This window comes from Macaca thibetana, chromosome 4, assembly GCF_024542745.1.
Source record: "Macaca thibetana thibetana isolate TM-01 chromosome 4, ASM2454274v1, whole genome shotgun sequence".
NCBI lineage: Eukaryota > Metazoa > Chordata > Mammalia > Primates > Cercopithecidae > Macaca > Macaca thibetana.
The window spans coordinates 102,110,723-102,131,542 of record NC_065581.1 but is presented as its reverse complement, the minus strand read 5'-3'; the positions used below and the strand labels follow the sequence as shown (position 1 = coordinate 102,131,542).

General features: G+C 42.3%; 1 long non-coding RNA gene across 3 annotated transcripts; it reads left to right on the top strand.

Moving 5' to 3' along the window:
• Positions 1 to 709: 709 nt before the first annotated feature.
• LOC126952330 (uncharacterized) lies at positions 710 to 15,424 on the top strand. 3 transcript variants are annotated; one of them, XR_007724846.1, is made up of 4 exons: positions 710 to 798; positions 1,560 to 1,595; positions 2,206 to 2,441; positions 15,034 to 15,424. It is a non-coding gene; the product is annotated as an uncharacterized LOC126952330 (long non-coding RNA). The 3 variants fall into 3 exon arrangements; XR_007724845.1 differs by lacking the exon at positions 710 to 798 and having other exon boundaries at positions 1,360 to 1,595; XR_007724844.1 differs by lacking the exons at positions 710 to 798; positions 1,560 to 1,595; positions 2,206 to 2,441 and adding an exon at positions 4,496 to 4,602.
• The last annotated feature ends 5,396 nt before the right edge of the window (positions 15,425 to 20,820 follow it).

Sequence of the window (20,820 nt, the reverse complement as noted above, 5' to 3'; positions counted from 1 at the left end):
AAACGTATCATTTCTTCTTTGGTTTTTCCTTTTCAAAAACAACCTAAATCCAAGTGCGTTCTTCCCCGTTCTTTTCAAAATCCTTAATTTTAATTCATGAATTTACATCACCGATACCGAAGCAAAAACGATCCCCGACGCCTGCCCGGTACAAAGCAGCTCGGTTTGCGGAGCGCGAAAGGGAGGTGCGCACGCCCCCTGGCGGCACGGCCCCGTGCGTCCCAGAGGAGCCCGCACCGGCCGCGAGGACCCGCCGCCGGGACCCCAGCCTGCGCCGCACCCTCGCGCCCGAGTGGCCTGCGCCCCCGCCCTGCCCTGCCCCGCCCCGCCCTCCTGCTCCAAGCCGGCTTTGGCCGCCCGGCAGCAACCGCAGCGGCGAGCCCGGGCGGCCGCTCTGGCAACGCGGTGCCCATACCGGGCGCCGACCCAGCAGCACGGAGCGGGGAGAGAAAGGTGTGAACCCGGAAGTACATCGACTGCCCGCGTCTTAGTGGCAGCACCGGGGCAATAAATCAGGGCCGGCGAAGGAAAGACGCTGCGCGCCGGCTCCCGAACCGCAACTTGCTGCGAGACCTGTCACTTCCCCGCGGTGCCCAGTCCTCGCCCCTCCCAGGCGCTCGCGCCTCCTCTTTTCTTCCTGCTCCTCAGCACGGAGCTCCCCTCGACGTTGCTCACGTGCCAGACTCGGGACCGCGAGCGGCGTCCGCACCCGCACGCACACCCGGCCACGCTCGCACTCGCGCGGCCGCGGGACCGGCTGCTTACCTCCGGGGCCTCATGGTCGCGTCGCTAGCCTGGGTGTGAAAGGGGGAGAGGGTGTGAGGACGTGTGTGGCGTTCAGTCCCGGAGGACTGGGCGGAGGAAGGGGCCTGGAGTCTGTCACTTCCTGAGGGAGCGCGGAGGTCGAGAGACCTGTGAGGCGCGCGGCGTGGCCGGGAGGGTCAGCACATTGTGAGCCGGCAAGGGGACGCGGAACAGCCGGGCCGCGCGCGGCCACCGGGCGGAGAATCCGCTGTCGCCACCGCTCCGCCGCCGCAGCCCGGCGAGTGGCGGGGCGCGGGGAGGAGGGGGCTGAGCCGGGTGGGGGAGCGCGGGGCGCGGCGGCGGCACCAGGCGGTTCGACTGGAGCCCTGCGTCAGCCGGCGGCACGCGCACACCTGCCCGCCGCCGCTCCCGGCCGCGTCATTGGCTGCCGGCGCCGAGCGCGCGAGATTGAACCTTCCATTCATTCCAGGGCCGGGCGGGCGCGCGCGGCCGTGGTGGAGCTTTACCGCGGGCTCCCCCGAACCCCCGAGGCGCGTTCCCGCGCAGGCTCGGGCGCGCACGGCCGCGCCGCCGTTTGTTCTAGTGGAGGCTGCGAGTGCCTGGGCCTGTGACTCCCGGCTCTCCGCGCGCAGCGTCGGTCCCGGAGGGAAGCTCACATGGCCGTCCCTGGGGTGTGACTGGAGGGAGGCGGGACGGTGCTACTCCTTGCTCCCCAACCTGACACCTTGGTGCGGTAAAACTGTAAGAAGGTAACAAAATCATATCTGAAGCCCAGGTCTTTTCTTTTACTACAGATGCCCTGGACATCATTCCGAACAGCACAATTCAAGGTAATAATAGTCATGTATTTCAGAATCCAGTGAGCATCGTAGACAATGCCAGAAGTTTGGGGAACCTACTGTCAGCTGTTCCTTTTCCTAAACAATAAGATACTCAACGTCAAATTGGATGATACAAACTTAATAATCATCACTCAAAGAGCCACAAGATCTGGGGCCCAAAATACTGTGATATACACACAGTATTGATATTTTGGTATATGTTCACAAAGTATCACTGCTTTCTCTCCTATAATTTTCCACCTGATAATTTTATAGTTCTCTTTTATACTTTGGGTAGTTTCTCATCAGACTTTCAGAACTAAACAGTACTAGTCAATCATTATCTGACCAGCTACAAAAATCGAGTATAGCCTTGTAATGTGGACTGTTCTGTGGAACTGATTAAAGGGATTAAATATTTCAGCAAACTAAAAATGTGTTCAAAAATTTAAAATATAGAACATAAAAACAAAAGTGGAAAACTTTTCAAATGAAAACACTTTCATTTGAAAATAACTAATAAAGGTCAGTTCACTGGCTACTATTGTATAACTAAAAGGCAAATCTGCAAACTGTTGATGTGTGATGATGCATTTCTCCCTTCCAATTTCTGGATTAGGATTAAGAAACCAATTTATCTCTCAAGGGTAACCACAGTCTAGAAAAAAGCATCTCTGGCCTGGGAATGAGATCAATGCAGACAGACTGATCAGAAGCAAAATCCTGTTGTGACCCCTCCTAAGAATTTTCCACATTGGCTACCACCTTCAGCAAATTCCCTGGATGGCTGCTCAACTTTCCATTGGGTTAGTGGAGTGAATACCACATACTTTAAAGATGCTTTTTCACTGGCAAGTATGTAAAGTATCTCTTACATTACTTTGCTAAGTAGTACAGAGGATTCTTTCAGATACAATTCCTTAGTTATAATCATTGTATCAATTTATACTATGATTCCAAATATAATTTAGAGGAAAAAGATGTGGACATAGATTACTGGAAATGAAAAACAGCAATTAATTATCACCATCTGAAATGTGATATGCTTTGACTTTAAAGCATTATAGTAGTTTTTTACTTATGAGTAGAGCTTACAAATGCACTTATAGAATGAACTCTGTTTTTTTTTAATAGCTATGTTTTTAGGTATTTTGTAAGCCTTTCAGCATTTAAGTGTGATGCATATTTATACAGTACCTATTTAAAGTCCTGAGAAGAATTGTAAACAGAAAATAAAAAATTAAAACACCACCCAGGGTTAGTATCCCAGCACTCAAGAGGTCGTCCTTCTTTTCGATTTCAAACTAGTTGCCATCATGCCGTCATGCTGCTGTGACACAAGTAAAAAAATGGGACATCATAATATTTAATGTATTACTTTATGTAAGGTACCTGAAAGGGGTGATGATGAACATTGATAGGCTAAGCATTTATTAAGGAGTATGTTAGCATGATTAGAAATGAATGAAAAGCCATAAGAACAAAGGAATTTATCGTTTATGTATGGCTCTTGGCGATTTCTTTTTCTTTTCGCGTGTTTTTTTTTTTCTTTAGACAGGGTCTCACTATGTCCCCCAGGCTTGAGTGCAGTAGTGCAATCTTGGCTCACTGCAGCCTCCACCTTCTGGGTTCAAGGGATTCTCATGCCTAAGTCTCCTGAGTAGCTGGAATTACTGGTAGGCCTGCGCTACCACGCCCAGCTAATTTTTATATTTTTAGTAGACACGGAGTTTCGCCATGTTGCCCACGCTGGTCTGAAACTTCTGGCCTCAAGCAGTCTGCTCACCTGGCCCTTCAAAGTGCTGGGATTACAGGTGTGAGCCACCATGCCTGACAGGGGCAATTTCCTTCTAAAAGTGAAACTTGGGAATTTCTTTCTAAAAGTGAATCCTTCTACCTGGGACCATGGTGATAATTTATTTTACTTTATTTCCAACCTCCCCTTTTTTAGAGACCCGGTCTCACTCTGTTGCGAAGGCTGGTGTACAGTAACACCTTCCTAGCTGACTGCGGCTTCGACCTCCTGGGCACAAGTGAGAATCGTCTTCAACCTCCTGAGTGGCGGGGACTACGAGCGCCTAAGTTTTTGGGGGTTTTTTTTGTTTGTTTTTGTATGCCTAATTTTTTTTTTTTTTTTTTTTGTAGAGACAGGTTCTTGCTCTGTTGCCCAGGCTATTCTCAAACTTGTGGTGGCAAGATATCCTGTGGCCTTGGCCTCCCAAAGCACTGGGATTACAGGCATGAACCACTGTGCTTGGCCTGCTTTACTTTTAGAATATATCTAATAATTATTCCCAAAGAGAACAGGCTCTTACTCTTAGTATCTCCAATGCCTACAACGGTTCCTAGAATATGGTAGTGTCTGAACGCACCCTGATTATAGTTTCAAGGAAATACTTAGCAAGACCTTTAGAAAACATAAAATGCAGTGTTTCATATTTCTCTTACCCTCTATTTTTTTTACAACTGGAGTATATGGAAGCAAGCCCCAGGCATCGTGTCATTTTACTTATGAATTACAAGTATTGAGTGTTATAATGTTGAAAAACTAGGCTTATATGTTTATTATACTACGTTAAAACAATTTGAAAAATAGAGTTGGCCGGGCGCGGTGGCTCACGCCTGTAATCGCAGCACTTTGGGAGGTCGAGGCGAGCGGATCACTTGAGCCCAGGAGTTGGAGACCAGACTGACCAGCATGGTGAAACCGTCTCTACAAAAAATCAGGCAGGCTTGGTGGCGGGCGCCTGTAGTCCCAGCTGCTGGTACTCAGGAGACAGCCGGGAGGCGGAGGCCGCAGCGAGCAGACACTGCGGCCCTGCACCCCAGCCTGGGCAAAATGGTCACCGCTTCTCTACAAAATATTAGCTGGGCGTGGTGGCGCGCGCCGGCGGTTGTGGCTATTGGAGAGGATGAGGTCGCCCGTCCGACCCGTAGGCAGAGGTTCCAGAAAGCTAAGATCGCGCCTCTGAACTCCAGCCTGGGCGACAGAGTGAGATCCTATCTAAAAAAAAAAGTAAAGTAAGAAAGAAATAGAGAGTTTAAAAATAAACTGACCTGGCGGCGGTGGCTCATGCTCGTAATCCCAGCACCTTCTTCAGAGGCTGACGTGGCGAATCGCTTGAGCCCAGGAGTTCAAGACCAGCCTGCGGAAAATGGCGACCTGGCTCGCTACAAAATATTCGCTGGGCGTGGTCCGCACGCCTGTGGTCCCAGCTATTGGGGAGGCTGAGGTGGGAGGATCGCTCCAGCACGGGGGCGGAGGTTGCAGTGAGCCAAGATTGCGCCACTGCACTTCAGCCTGGGCAACAGTACGATCCCGTCCTAAAATGGAAGAAAGAAAAAGAGAGATTTAAAAAGGTTGGCCGGGTGCCGTGACGCACGCCTGTAATCCCAGCACTTAAGGAGACCGAGATGGGCAGATCGCTTGAGCACAGAAGTTCCAGACCAGCCTGGGCAACACGGTGAATAGCATTGTATTTGCTTTCTAGGATAGCTGAAACAACAAAAATTAACGTCTCACAGATCTGAAGGCTTCCGTGTCGATTCTGGACTGTGATGAGAATCTGTGCCATGCGTCTCTCCTGGCTTCTGGTAGACTCGGGCATTCCTTAGCTTGTAAATGGCTGCTGCTTGTGTCATCACATTGTCTTCCCTCTCTACTTATCTGTCCCCATGCCCCAATTTTTCCTTTTCAGGCGCCAGTCAGATTAGGACCCACCCTAATGATTTTTTAAGTAAGTCCACATTTACAGAGACTGGGGGGTAGGACTTCGACATCTTTTTGGAGGGACGCAGTTCAACCCATAACAAGAATCATTGTTAGAAGTGGATGAGTTTGCTTCTTCACTGAAAAATTAGTATCATTCTGCAGAGAACTGACTTGCTGCGCATGGCACAGATTTTTTGCATTTATCATAGTAAAAGAAATCAGTCACGAAAGCTTGTTTTAGACTGCTACATACCTATCACAAATATAAATTATTTTCAACATTAAAAGTTAATAAAGCAAGCACTGTCACCCAAATTATATGATATCTATTGAGCACTCCCTTGTGTACAGAAGAGGAAAATTAAAAATGAACGGGAAGTTTCACATTCATAAAAATTGTTGGCTACGTGCGGTGGCTCACTCCTGTAATCCCAGCACTTTGGGAGACCAAGGTGGGTGGATGATCTGAGGTCAGGAGTTCGATACCAGCTGGCCAACATGGTGAAACCCCATGTCTACTAAAAATACAAACATTAGCCCGGCATGGTGGCGGGCTTCTGTAGTCCCAGCTACTCCGGGGGCTGAGGCGGGAAAATCGCTTGAACCCGGGAGGCAGAGACTGCAGTGAGCTGAGATTGCGCCACTGCATTCCAGCCCGGTGACAGAGCAAGACTCCATCTCAAGAAAAATAATAATAACTCATAAAAATTGTGACACACTTGTGTTTGCCTATTGAACTGGCAAAAATCCTAAAGTTTGACGACACACTGTGTTAAAATACAGATTTAAAGTTTTAAAATAATTTTTTGGTGAGGCTCTAGGTAAACCCATACTTGGATACATTGCTGGTGGGAGTACCAAGGGGGCACAACATTTAGAGAGGAAAATTTGGTGAAGTCGAAATCTCTCAGAATTTAAAATATACTCTACGACTTAGCAATCCCTTTCCTGGGAAATTATCCTACAGATATAAGCGCATCTTATACACATAATAGCAAATGATGTGTATACCTGGATTGATTTTTATAATAGCAAAAGAATGGAAATAACCTACGTGTCCACCTACAAGGGCTGAATAAATAAACAATGGTACATCGAGATGTAAAATCTTTCTGTGTATTTATATGGGAAGAGCTCCACAATACATTGTTAAGTACAGGAAGCTGCATGCCAAACATCACATATGCTGCTTTTGTATGAGAAAGGAAGGGGATAATCAGAATATATGTTATACTTATTTATATACTTATAATAATTATGTAATATATTTATATACAGAAACATTCAGAAAGATATATAAGAAACTAAACGATTGCCTATTGTGGGCAGATAGGGAGATCAGAATGGATGGAAGTAGGTGTGGGAACAGTATGTTACATAGTTCTGATTTTTCAGCCATGTGAATGTACAACTTATTTTTAAAAATTTAGTAAGAACAATAAGGTTATGAAAAACTATTGATGCTACTTCTAGGAACAGTGCCTTTAAAAACCTGTATTTTGAAAACTCAATTGCTAGAATAGATAACCTCAAAAAAAATGGATAGATGAAGCAAATGTGGCAAAATCTTGGTAACTGTTATCTGGGTAATGGATATCTGGCATTGTACTAGTCTCTCTAGTTTTATCTATGTTTGCACATTTTCACATTTAAATGTTCTCTCAATAATCAAAATTTATGAAATTTCATAAGAGGTATCCTTAAAGTGTTATTTTTAAATTGTTAATGACTAAATATTCTAGGCTCTGGGGAGAATCTATGTAATTCAGAGCTTTAAGGTAGGTGCTAGAAACAGACAGTAAAGCCTCCTTTGAATAGATGGTCTTGCCAAGTATGTGGACTGGAAAAAAAGAATCCTTGGCAGAAAGACTATTTATTATTACAGTTCAGTCATACATGAATCTACAAAACCCAGCTTTTTAAAATCAAACTTCTTTATCCACCTCCAACTTCTGAAAAAAATCATTGTTCATTTTTTAATTTTTATTTAAAATTTTTAAAGCTGTATTTTAAATTATTAGAGCCATGGTGTAAAGGTTTTTATCTCACACCACTATCAGTTTTTTTTTAAAAAGTGTTATGCCCACACTTCTGTCGAGGAGATAAAATATCTTATCCTTCCATCCTTCTTAGGTTCATTAGCCAGAGCCCTGTAAATTAGACTAACAAATGATGCAGGAGCCTTTATAAGATAATGAAGAACTGGAGAAATAATTCCACCTAAGCATTTTTATAGTAGGTTTGTTGAGGGGTGGAGAGTCTTGGGAAAATGTGATAGGACAAAAAGATCTGAGCTAACAGTGGTAAACTGGGAGAAATTTCGTGTGTTCTGTTTGTTTGGATTCCCCTCAGGGTGCCTCCATCTTCAGAGATAAAGATGCCCCCTTCCTCCGTGTATAGGAAGGGCACCTCTCATGTGAGGGTCTTATGACCCGCCTCAGGGAAGCAGGGCAAGGTCAGACAGTTCTAACATCTGCATTTCTCAAATTCCTTCAGCTTAAAATATTCAGTTGCACCAACGCACCATACTTTAGGGTAGAATGCTGTGAACCCCATCACCTTCAATTATGTATATTTATTTATAGATTGTATACAAACATGTACAAGTAGAAATTTAAAAGAATGAGATTTTTAAAATTGTAATTATGTGTCTCCCATTCTTCATTGGATTATCTTCTATGCTTATCCCATTTGGAGGCTTTGGCCATCCTATCACTGTGGCCACAAACATAGGCTGGAGGTCAGGGACAGTGAGCAGCCCTAATCCTGCTCTGCTATTGCTTAAGGCATAATCAGAACAGAAAAAGTACAAATTCATAGGATGTTTATCCCCACTTCTGGACAATTAAGATCCAAGACTTAATGTAGGTACATTAGTATCATTTTTGTATATTACAATATAATAATAATTTAGCCCCATGAGGGCAGTTGTTTTCCTTATTTTCTCTGGCAACGATAAATAGTTGTAGAATAGATTAAATATTTGCATGGCTTTCATCAAATTATCTCAAGCCTTCAAGGCATAAAATGATTTATTAGCCCCATTTTATAGATGTGAAAACTGGTAATCTTAAGTGAGATAAGTGGGCTTTTAAGTAAAAGAACTAGTGTTCAAATTCAAATCACCTGATGCTCAACGCAGTATTCTCTGTGCTCTAGGGCTTCTTCAGTCTGACATATTTTTGTTTCAGGTTTTTAATTCACAAGTAAGGGAACACCTCAACAACCATTTGTTCATTTATACCTATAAAAAATTTACATATTCTTACAGCCGGGCGCAGCAGCTCATACCTAGCACTTTGGGAGGCTGAGGCGGGTAGATCACCTGGGGTCCGGAGTTCAAGACCAGCCTGGCCAACATGGTGAAACCCCGTCTCTACTAAAAAAAATAAATAAATACAAATAAAATTAGCCGGGCATGGTGGCTGGTGCCTGTAATCCCAGCTACTTGGAGACTGAGGCAGAAGAATTGCTTGAACCCAGGAGACAGAGGTTGCAGTGGGCCAAGATCATGCCATTGCACTCCAGCCTGGGCAACAAGGGGGAAACTCCATCTAAAAATATATATATATATAAAAGTATACATATATGTTCTTATATATATATTCATATGTGTATGTATTCTTACTCTTACATATTCTTCCTCCATTCCACAGATCTCTTAAATCCTCAGATTTTAATCTTAACTTTGCTTATATCTCTTCCTTTATTCCTATATTTTGCTAAAATTTTGAAGTTTAAAAAAGTATACTGTTATTCAAACTTTTCATTAATTTCATAATTAAATAATTCTAACACTTATTAAATGGTTTATTTAAATTAGTGCTCTCATGGCCCTTTTCTATTTTAAAAACATTTCATCCTGGCCAGGTGCAGTGGTTCACACATGTAATCCCAGCACTCTGGGAGGCCAAGGCAGGAAGATCAATTGAGGCCAGGAGATTGAGATCAGCCTGGGCAACATAGTGAGACTCTATGTTTACAAAACAAAAAAAATTTAATTAGCTGGGTGAGGTGGTGCGCACATACATCCCTAGTTACTTGGGAGGCTGAGGCAGGAGGATTGCTTGAGCCCCGGAGTTCAAGGCTGCAGTGAGCTAGGCATGTGCCACTGCCCTCCAGCCTCAGCAACAGAGCAAAACTCTTTCTCTTAAAAAAAGAAAAAATTTATTCCATCATCAGTCATTGACATGCAATTAAAAAATGAGATTTTAAAAATAAAATTGTAATTATATGTTTCCCTTTTCTCATTGGATTGTCTTCTGCACTCATCCCACTTCTTGGAGGCTTCTGGCTTTGAGCCTCCTATCAGTATGGCCACAGACACATACTGGATGCCAGGGACAGTGAGCAGCCTTAATCCTCCTTTGCTATTGCTTATGAGCATAATAAGAACAGAAAGAGTACAGGGTAAAATTATATTGATACAAGCATTCTGCTGCCATAAACAATAATTCAATAGAAATAGAATTAAAGTAATAATGTCGGGCCAGGCATGGTAGCTCACGCCTGTAATCCCAGCACTTTGGGAGGCCAAGGTGGGTGGATCACGAGGTCAAGAGAGTGAGACCATCCTGGCCAACATTGTGAAACCCTGTCTCTACTAAAAATACAACAAATAGCTGGGCGTGGTGGCACATGCCTGTAGTCCCATCTACTCGGGAGGCTGAGGTGGGAAAATCACTTGAACCTGGGAGGCGGAGGTTGCAGTGAGCCAAGATCATGCCACTGCACTCCAGCCTGGCAACAGAGTGAGACTCTGTCTCAAAAATAATTAAATAATGTCACTAATAATATCTAACATTTATATAATTCCTATCTGAAGTCTGATATAAGTGCTTCACATGTGTTCTTTTATTTAATGATCACAACAAACATCTTAGTGTGACTGCTAAACTCTTCTACAGGTGAGGCTTTTCCAAATTATGCAGCTGTTAAGAGGCAGAAAAGCAGCAAGGGATGATCATGATCTCAGGTTGTACTTCTTGATTTATTGCGTCTACTCAATGCTGAAATTCTTGAGGCTTGATTCCCAGGAATTACAAATTTAAGAGTGCACCAAATGCTGGCTTTTGGTCTGGTAGGGAAGTTGAGACTTTCCCTCTGAAGATTCAGGTCTAAGTCTGCTGAAATGAATTGACAAAAGACAGATTAACAGGAGAAAAACCAATCTAAATGTATTACGTGCATAGGCACAGGAACCACATGAAGTTTGAGACTCACAGAAGAGCCAGATGATTAAAGTCTGTGTAGCATACAGAAAGGAATAGAGGCTTGGAGTATGGCAACAGCTTATGGGAGGGAGAGGGGAGGAAAGGCATGGTGAGCAAAGGCTGTCTTGTTTTGCGGATGAAGCCTCAAAGGTAGCAGCCTTTAGAAAGAAAAAAATGGTAATCTGTGGTAAAAAAATTTTTCTGTTAGGCATTTAAAAGTGTTAGGACATTTGGTCTCCTTTTCCTGGAGTCAATCTTTCCTAGGTCTGGATAAGGGGACCCCTGAGAAAGACTGTAGCTGCTGTTTATTTCACTAATGTAGATTTCCCCACAGAATGACAGCTTTTAGGGAGCTATTTCTGTGGTCTGTAGCCCCTCTGAATAGCCGTCTTAAAATATGCCATAGAAGTATATTTTGGGGTGGCATATTTTGGTTTCCTTCTGTCTCTGAATATATCTTCTGTCTGATCTTCCTCTTTTAAGATTCCATGAAGGGAAGATGACATGCACAAAAGTTTTTAACTAGATCCAAAGATACCAAGTTTAGAAATGGTCTTCAAGGGACTTCTTACTCCAAATGTTGTAAGTGTGTTTGAGTGTACACTTTTACTGGGATGAGAGTTCACAACGTTCATCACACTCTCAAAGATATCCATAACCCACAGGAGGTTAAGAACCACTGACTTAGAGAATGTGTGAGGATCAGGTAACAACTCTCCTCTAGGAGTGCCAGTGCTCACATCAATGGTAAACTGTACTTCTAAAAAAAGAGGCAGAGAGAATTGTGTGATTATGAATGGCTTGGCCTTCGTGGCCTTCCTACTTGAGATTGACTGATTGCTGTAGAAATCAGGGGTAGAGCAATCTGGAGAAGACAATAGCTATGAAAAAATATTCAGAACTTTCTTTAAAGCAGCAACACAACAATCAATGAAAGTTATTCTAGAGTTGGGCTAGTATGGAACTCCTGGCCTCAAGCAATCCTCCTGCCTTCATCTCCCAAGTAGCAGGGTCTACAGGCCTAAGCCACCAAACCTACTACCAGTAGGTCTCTTTAAAGACACTTTGTAGCAGCCCTTCACACTATTCTAATGTTTATTCTAGAAACTGACCCAAGGGCTCTATTTGGCCACCCTGCATTTTAATGTAAATGTTCCTGTGCTAAACTTAAAATGTAGAAATAAGGTGACTGGTATCTGTATTTAAAAGCCACCAAGTTTCTTCACTTTCTCAAGTTGTCATCTCAATAACATAACAGATTTTTTTTTTTAACTCTGACTTGGACTGGTCATAACAGTGCATTAACCAATTGTACTTGCACTGAATTGGATATGTTGGCTCTTCACCACATTATTGCCTGGTTATGTCAAAAAGCCTTAGAGACTTTGAAATGCTGCAGAATATAGTATAAAGATCCCTGATTTCACAGACAGACTTAGATTTGAGTCTTGGCTTGTTTATGTAATATGGCCAGTGACCTTTAGCAAATCATTTTACCTCTTCAAATCTCAACATTCACATGTATAAAATGGGCAGATGCTTGGCATATATTAATAGTAAGCTCTCAATACACATTGGTTGCTGTTTTTATTTCAGGGTGAAGACATGCAATGCATATAGTGCTCAGACAGATTCTAAATCCAAGAGTCAAACTTAAGTTCTGCATCATCATTGTGGCTTGCAGTCAGCCCTGTGCTAGTGTTCCTGTGTTCCCTTTACCAGTCATCTTTTTTTTTTTTTCTTTTGTTTTTGGAGATGAGTTTTGCACTTGTGGCCCAGGCTGGAGTGCAATGGTGCCATCTCGGCTCACCGCAACCTCCACCTCCCGGGTTCAAGTGATTCTCCTGCCTCAGCCTCCCGAGTAGCTGGGATTACAGGCATGCTCTATCACACCCAACTAATTTTTGTATTTTTAGTAGAGATGGGGTTTCTCTATGTTGGTCAGACTGGTCTCAAACTCCCGACCTCAGGTGATCCACCCACCTCAGCCTCCCAAAGTGCTGGGATTACAGACATGAGCCACCATGCCTGACCAGTCATCTTAAGATTTTAGCATTTTAATATAAAGTGCTACAGATAATCAGATGGCTCTTTTCCACAAATATACCTGAATTTGTTGATCAGAATAAATGTGATCTACTTCTTAATACATTTATTCCAGCACTATCTGCTTTGAATATCTCTGACACTCCTTTTTTGGACTAGCTTTCAGAGCTGCCTTTGCATCCTAAGAAACCTGTCATACTGCTTTGCAGTTACAGGATATTCCCTCTTATCTGCATTTCATTTATCTGTCTCTCCTAGGTTCAATTTCTCTTATGTCCATGCTTTTCCTCATCTACTTCTGTCAGTACTCTGGAGTCAATGTCTAAGAATTCTCCGAGTAGGGCTGTGATAACTGATTGGTTAGGAGTCTATACATATGTCAGCACCTGTCTGACATAGAGGTGGGTGACAGAGTGAGACTGGGTGACAGAGTGAGACTCCATCTCAAAAAAAAATGAGATTTAAAATTTGTTGTTCATGCTACTGATGTATTTATTATTATATATTATTACTACAGCACAACCTCATTTACTGGTGACTGCTACAGTGTTGAATATGGTAATTGATTATGCCAATATGTTCTCTCTGACAGAGAGACTAAGGGATTTGGAGAGGTGGCCAGGCAGAGCTAAGACAGAGCTAGGAGCCAGGGAGATTTATGGGGAGGGGAACTAATCAAAACCAAAATAAACTATGGATGTTATTAATGGCACATGAAGCCAGTAACTAGTTTGTTATCATATAGGAAAAAAAAAACAAAACCTATATTTGGGGAGAGTTAATACTGCCAGAGAAATTACTAGTTGGTCTAAAATTGTATGAAGCTGCTCTAGACTTAGAACTACTCTTAGGCTCATAAGAGTCTTTGGGCAGGAAAAGGCTTGAGAAACATGTGCAGCTTCCAAGGAAGGCATATTTTCCAACAACCACTTCAGGTGTCACTAAAGAGGTAACAGAAAAGGAAGAATCTGGGGCGGTTGAGTTGGGAATGGGGAGGAGCAAAGGCTGTGGAGAACAACAAACAAAGGAGCTCCTCTTAAAGAGCAAAGTCATGACCTAATCATGGAAGATTTCCCACACCTTGGTCAGGAGGGCCTCACAACATCTATCTAGCAGGATTCCAGAATTGCTTTAGACCAGTGACTACTGTGTGTCTCCCATTTTTCTCCCTTTCAGAATGGGAGAGTTGATTACAGTCCCAGTTCTGCAATTATATATTGGATGTGGTTCAGGAAGTGGGAAGCAGATATTTCATCCCTTTGGGCGATACGTAGTGGAATCAAGGGAATTCACATTTGGGCCTGACGAGAGGATCACTGTGAATCACTAAGAAATCCAGAATTTTGAGCTGCATGCCATAGCTAGTTGAGATTTTTAGATTATCTTTTTTGGGGAAGTGGTTATTGATTCTACATCTGAGAAGAAGAGACATGGGCTTGTGGTGACAAGAATGGTGGACTATAGAAGATACTTCTGATACTCACATCCACATCTCTTCTGATAAACAGAAATCTTATGTGCAGTTGGGCAGGGCCATGTACCAGTTCTACGCAATGGGTTATAGATGGAAGTGGCACATGCTTCTTGTGGGCCAGAACATATTGCCAGTGTAAGAACCCTCAGTATCTTCCCTGATGCAGTGACCAGCAACTTTCCAGATGGTGGCCTCCATCAGCCTGAGTCTTGAGGACTATAGAGAGTCCCCGGTCAACATAAAATTGACATGTGATAAGAACAAGATTTGGCCAGGCACAGTGGCTCATATCTGCAATCCCAACACTTTGAGAGGCCAAGGTGGGCAGATCACCTGAGGTCAGGAGTTCAAGACCAGCCTGGCTAACATGGTGAAATCCTGGCTCTACTAAAAATACAAAAATTAGCCAGGTGTAGTAGTGTGCACCTGTAGTCCCAGCTACTCGGGAGGCTGAGGCAGGAGAATTGCTTGAACCTGGGAGGCAGAGGTTGCAGTGAGCTGAGGTTATGCCACTGCACTCCAGCCTGGGTGACAGAGTGAGACTCCATCTCAAAAAAAAAAAAATGAGATTTAAAATTTGTTGTTCATGCTACTGATGTATTTATTATTATATATTATTACTACAGCACAACCTCATTTACTGGTGACTGCTACAGTGTTGAATATGGTAATTGATTATGCCAATATGTTCATTAATGATTCCTACCTGAAATATGTGCAGTGTATCTTAATAGCTCTTAGATTCAAACAAGATGCTCTGTTCCTGAAATTAACAGGAATATAAAAAATTAAAATACTTACCTCTAAGAGAAGACTTAACTTTTCAGTAATCTTACAACTTTAATACAATTTGAAAGTTGAAGAAACAGTGTACAAGAAAATGACAAACCTGATAACTAGAGCCAATCCTAGATACAAGTGTAATGAAAGTAAATTTATCTCCCGAGTTTAGGGTAGATTCTATGCAAAATTGGTTGCGATAATTCCTCTGCTTGTTTCCAGGCTCTTGGGTAACCTCCTCCCACACCAACTCTGAGTTTCTCTGTGGCTTGTTTTGGACAATAGGACATTAGCAAATGAGATATAAGTGCAGGCTTGAGAATTACATGGGCACTGGGGCTTGCTTGCTGGCTGCTGTGTGGAACCTGAGACTACCACGTGAAGAAGTCCGAAGTACTAGAGGATGAGAGAACACGTGCAGCAAAGATGAAGCATCCCAGCTGAGATTCCCCTAGACCAATCAGCTTGCCAACTGCCACAAAAGTGAATAAAGCCGTCCAAGAGCATCCAGCTATAAGATGAGCCAGTCCAGACCAGAAGAATCACCTGACAAACTGAAAGATGTATGTGAAATAATAAATGTTTGAGGTTTTAAATTTTAAGAGGTACAGAGGCAATATGGGGTTGATGGTTCTGTTGTATAATCATGTTTAATCTGGAAAGAATCACTTGGAGTCATCTGCTTTTAACTTTTGTCATAAACACAACATATGAGATAACATATTTCAAAACATTTTTTAAAATTTTGTTTTGTTTTGTTTTGGTTTTGAGATGGAGTCTCACTCTGTCACCCAGGCTGGAGTACAATGGCAAGATCTCAGCTCACTGCAACCTCCGCCTCCCAGGTTCAAGCAATTCTCCTGCCTCAGCCTTCTGAGTAGCTGGGATTATAGGCATCCGCCACCATGCCTGGCTAATTTTTGTATTTTTTGCAGAGCCAGGGTTTCACCATGTTGGCCAGGCTGGTCTTGAACTCTGACCTCGGGTGATCTACCCACCTCGGCCTCCCAAAGTGTTGGGATTACAGGCGTGAGCCACCGCACCCAACCAAAAATGTTTTTTTAAACTATCGAAACCCCCCTCAGGTTTGTAGCTGATGTTGGACATGAAGATGTCTGTGCTTTTAGAGCCCATTTTCAAGTTTTAGATACTAGATTCTCCCTAACAAAAATGCATGGAAGTTTCAAGGATTGCCCATAAGAATATATCGCTCAAGAAAGGCATTGGATGTACTTCATTGTACCATATTTTGAAATGTCAAGGAAAAAGGAAGATGACCTCAAAACATTGCCAAATTCACACAGCTTTTCTTTATTTTTAGCATTAACATAAATTAAACTCTTGATTTTTAAAAATCATTGTACAGTTAATTAGTGAAGAATTCTTAAGTGATTATCTGCCCAGGGTCATTTCTTCCATTAGTCCTCCCTTAGTACTTAACTGAAATTGCTGTGCTTTCAGACCTAAAGATTAAGTCATGGGAGGTAAGTGTTGAAGTACAAAGGGTGTTTGGTATTTTAGATACATGATACATAAGGCATGAATGAGTTAGCTCAAATTATGGGACAGAATTAAAATATGATAGTAATCTTGATTTCCATGTATTAGGACACAGTATAATGGACCTGGGGCAAGTGGCAAATGAATTTTGAGCAGTTGGCAAAGCTTTTCATAAGTAAATCTAGCTGCATATCAGACTGTATTGTAGTCCCAGCTACTTGGGGGGTAGGGTAACTGAAGCAGAGAATAGCTTGAGCCCAGGAATTCAAGGCTGCAGTGAGCCATAATCCCACCACTGCAATCCAGCCTGGGCAACAGAACTAGATTTTGGCTCTAAAAATAAATTAATAAATAAAAAGTAATTCAGCAGTTTTCTTTCTTGGATACTAAAAAATATCTCCTAAAATAGGAAGAGGTATAGGGTGAAGAATTAACATATGTTGAATCCTTACCAGGTGGCAGATTCTATTCTTAGCATCTATGTACATGATCTCATTTATATCTCATAATAAACCTATAAATTGAGCACAGTCATTTCCATTTACAAAGGAGGAGTCTAAGACTACTCACTGTATGTTTCTCAAAGTGTATTCCACAGACCACTCACACAAGATAACCTAGGGAACTTGATAGAAGTTTATCTTTCTTGTCCTCAAGTCAGATTTCCCTGACTCTTTTAAGGGGCACTTTTAAGAAAACCAATATATTAAATTATACAAACGCGGCTGGGCACAGTGGCTCACGCCTGTAATCCCAGCACTTTGGGAGACCGAGGTGGGCAGATCACGAGGTCAAGAGATCAAGACCATCCTGGCCAACATGGTGAAACCCTGTCTCTACTAAAAATACAAAAATTAACCAGGCATCATGGCGCACGCCTGTAGCCACAGCTACTCAGGAGGCTGAAGCAGGAGAATCGCTTGAACCCGGGAGGCGGAGGTTGCAGTGAGCTGAGATCGGGCCACTGCACTCCAACCTGGCGAAACAGCGAGACTATCTCAAAGAAAAAAAAAAAATACATACATATATACACACACACAGACACACACACAAAATTTACAAAATACAGCTGGCACAGTAGCTCACGCCTGTTATCTCAGCACATTGGAAGGCCAAGGCAGGCAGATCCCTTGAGGCCAGGAGTTCCAGACGAGCCTGGCCAACATGGTAAAACCTATCTCTACTAAAAATACAAAAAATTAGCCAAGCATGTGCCGCCGCAACTACTCGGGAGGCTGAGGCACGAGAATCATTTGAACCTGGAGGTAGAAGGTTGCAGTGAACCAAGACTGTACCACTGCATCCCAGCCTGGGCGAAAGATCAAGACTCTGTCTCAAAACAAAAAAAAAAGTTATAAAATCCATGAAAGTTTTTTTTTTTTTTTTTTTTTTTTTTTTTTTTTTTTTTTGAGACGGAGTCTCGCTCGGTCGCCCAGGCTGGAGTGCAGTGGCACGATCTCGGCTCACTGCAAGCTCCGCCTCCTGGGTTTACGCCATTCTCCTGCCTCAGCCTCCTGAGTAGCTGGGACTACAGGCGCCCGCCACCGCGCCCGGCTAATTTTTTGTATTTTTAGTAGAGACGGGGTTTCACCGTGGTCTCGATCTCCTGACCTTCTGATCCGCCCGCCTCGGCCTCCCAAAGTGCTGGGATTACAGGCGTGAGCCACCGCGCCCGGCCAAAATCCATGAAAGTTTTTAGTTTTGGTGGGTGGATGTTAAAGTCATTAGTTAATCCACCTCTGTTCATGACGGTTTCTTAATGATCTATATCTATAATTACATTTCTACGTTATAAAAGGTCAATCATTTTTATCTGCAAATAAAAGCAGCATAAGGAAGAAAGAGATCAACATTTTAGACATTAGTGTCTATCCAGTCTCTTCCTCAGTATCTTGTCTGAGATGGCACCAAAAACAATTGTTAGTACTGTTTTTATCACTTGTAGTTTTTAAAAATATATATATCCTTCTTTTCTATTTATTTTGTTATCCTTATTTCAGTCTCTCTTTTTTTACTACTTTCTTATTCTACACCAATTTTTCTTCTTCCCTTACTAGCTAGCCTTGGGTTTGTCACTAGTTTCTGGTGATATTTGGTGAGGTGTTAAATAATACTCCCCTTTCCCAGTTCTGAACTAATTAATATCCTGTATACAGAAAATGAAGACAGATGGAGATTAAAACCAAAAAGCTAGATTGAAAACTAGGGCTTAGATCAACAACTAATCAAGCTTCCTAATACTTCTCACTAAATGTAGACCTTAGGATGACCCACTTATCTGAAATCACTGCTTCAAACCTATCAAGCCCAGAGAGTAGTAACAGGGACAAGCAGCCTCCAGCCATGTTTCTAGAAGACAGTTTTAAGTTGGGCATTGATATTAATGCATATGTATTTGTATATGTATAATGAATACATTTATTCATATATATTAATATTATATGAAAAGGTAAATATTTCTACAAAATGCAAACCTAAATTAAAATCAGTCAATCTCAGTTTCAGGGGCAGAGTGTTGGCCTGGCAGAATATGTAAATGTGGAAGAAGCATGTGCCTCTGACAACTGCCTTAAGACCACGCCCTCCCTCCCAACAATAATATACAGGAACAGAGATAAAATGATGCCATAGCAGATTCCCTATCATGTCCACCTTGCTTACAAGTTCACCTTGCTTAAACAGATTCAGTAAATCATGTAGAATTGTAGGATCATGACTAATTATGTGAATTAATTATGTGAAATCATCCGGTGGGAATTAAGATATGGTTCAGTAAGTTACATGTTGGCTGTAGAAATGAAGATGACCAGGCCCCAATGTCAATTCTCTGTGACAAGTATGGGGTTTTCCCAAAGTTAGAAGGCTATTGTTACTGATTTTAATACACCATGTAGCAAGGAGACCCAATTGGAGGAGTATAACAAGTGTACAGCAATGGGGATGATAGTGGTGACAATAGCAGCCAGGACCCAGAGTCAATTAGCTTCAGGTGAAGCTTCCTAAAATGATATACACAGATGAATAAGATTGCCCTATCCTCACACAATTTATACTTTGGCAGATAGAGAAGATAGAAACAAACTTATTTCAATAATATAAATAAGAGTGACAACAGCTAACCTTTACTGAGTCCCTATTATATTCCAGGCGCTGTGTTACACAGTTGATCCTTGCTATAGAATCATGATATAGGTATTAATATAATTATTATTTTAAGCCTGGACAACATGATGAGACACCATCTCTACAAAAAATTTAAAGATTAGTGGGCATGGTGGCACTCCCCTGTAGTGCCAGCTACTCAGGAGGCTGAGGTGGGAGGATTGCTTGAGCCCAGAAGGTCAAGGCAGCAATGAGCCATTATCACACCCCTGCACTCCAGCCTGAGTGACAGCACAGGACCCTGTCTTGCTCAAAAAAAAAAAAAAATCTTATTTTATAGATGGAGAAACTGAGACTTGGGTGGAGTGTGGGTATTAAGCAGTTTGCTCATGAATGTGCAGGAAGTAGATCCTTAAGTTAGACTTTAAACTCAGGGAAAAATGTGTAAGACATTGTGAACACAAAACCCATAGGTCAGGTGAGAAGAAAGACTTGGGGAGATGCCTAAGGGAAGTTGCTGTTAAGGCCATTTTCTAAATAGATTAGCAGCTTACCTAAAATACTGTTAAGTACTTTTTAACATTTTTGTGTGTGAATAGTCATAATGAACTTACGTGTTTAGGGGAAGGAAGTGGCAAGAATAATACTTTGTGTTGGAATCTATGTTTTCCTCTATTTTTCTCTTGGTTTGAAGAGAGACAGGAGGGAGAGGCTTTAGCAGCCAGGTTTAAGAACAGAGGGAAGCCAAATCTGCCAAGTGAGGGACGTGCCAAGAATTCAGGTCCTAGAGATTATGGTGGATTCGGGCATAGATAGCTGGGGCAATTAGAATATGCAAGTAATCAGCCAGAGCTAATTAGTTAACAACAGACTTCTGGTTTAAGCTCTGAAAACCTAAAGTTGCAAAGCAGCTGAAACAGCTAAAGTAAGGTTTTAGGTGTCAAAACTATTCCTAGAGTAGAACATACAAATTGAGGCAGCAAATGTAATTTTGAATAGGTCTAAAATATCAGAAGTGGAAGATTTCAAATTTTCTTAAAGGTAGCAAAGAAAACCAAAGATGAAAGAGTTGTTAATAAATGTTAAGATTTATTCTGACAGGAATGGGATTTGTACCTAAAAGATAAGTTTCTTTTATAACACTTTTTGTATATTTTTTACTTGTATAATGAATAATTTATAGTATTATTTTAATAAAGGGTTACATATTTAGATTTAACCATTTACTTCTCAACAGAGCTAACTTATAGAGCTCCAAGGACTGCCGTAAACAGACTCAAGCTAGGAAGCTATGCTTCTGGGTCCTGATAGGGCAGCTCAATGTTGTCTTATATAAGAAACCATAAGAAGTATCCGAAGGGGGCCAGGCATTGTGGCTCACGCCTGTAATCCCAGCACTTCAGGAGG